A 1,209-nucleotide genomic window follows, 5' to 3' on the forward strand; every position below is an offset into this window, starting at 1 on the left:
GCTGGCCAGTTAAGAGCAGGGATACATGGTCCTTAAACCAGGTCCTGGTAGCTTTGGCACTGTGTGCAGGTACCAAGTCCTGTTGGAAAATGAAATCTGCATCTTCATAAAGTTGGTCAGCAGCAGGAAGCATGAAGTGCTCTAAAACTTCCTGGTAGAAGCTGCGTTGACCTTGGACTTCAGAAAACACAGTGGACCAACACCAGCAGATGACATTGCACCCCAAACCCTCACCGACTGTGGAAACTTGACACTGGACCTAAAGCAACGTGGATTCTGTGCCTCTCCTCTCTTCCTCCAGACTCTGGGACCTTGATTTCCAAAGGAAACACAAATTTTATTTTCATCAGAGAACATAACTTTGGACCACTCAGCAGCAGTCCCAGGAGAGACACTTCTGACACTTTCTGTTGTTCAAGAGTGGCTTGTCACAAGGAGTGCAACAGCTGAAACCCATGACTTGCATACTTCTGTGCGTGGTGGTTCTTGAAGCACTGACTCCAGCTGCAGTCCACTCTTTGTAAATCTCCCCCACATTTTGGAATGGGTTTTGTTTCACCATCCTCTCCAGGGTGCAGTTATCTTTGTTGCTTGTACACTTTTTTCTACCACTTCTTTTCCTTTCCTTCACCTCTCTATCAATGTGCTTGGACATAGAGCTCTGTGAACAGCCAGCCTCTTTAGCAATGACCTTTTGTGTCTTGCCCTCCTTGTGCAATGGTCGTTTTTAGGACAACTGTCAAGTCAGCAGTCTTCCCCATGATTGTGCAGCCAACAGAACTAGACTGAGACCATTTAAAGGCCTTTGCAGGTGTTTTGAGTTAATTAGTGGATCAGTGTGGCACCAGGTGTCTTCAATATTGAAGCTTTTCACAATATTCTAATTTTCTGAGACACTGCATTTGGGGTTTTATTAGTTGTCAGTTATAATCATCAACATTAAAAGAAATAAGCATTTGAAATATATCTGTCTGTGTGTAATGAATGAATATAATATACAAGTTTCACTTTTTGAATGGAATTGCTGAAATAAATGAACTTTTTTCATGATATTATAATTTTATGACCAGCACCTGTACACAGACAATAGAAGCAGATAATGACACTTCTGAAAGAAAAAAAACAAGTTGCTTGTGTTCCTAATGAGGTAAAGAAAAAAAAAGTACAATTTAAAACTTTCTACGAGCTTTTTTGACTAGAAGGTACAGT

This window comes from Nematolebias whitei, chromosome 21 (assembly GCF_014905685.2).
Source record: "Nematolebias whitei isolate Nwh7 chromosome 21, NemWhi1, whole genome shotgun sequence".
Lineage (NCBI taxonomy): Eukaryota > Metazoa > Chordata > Actinopteri > Cyprinodontiformes > Rivulidae > Nematolebias > Nematolebias whitei.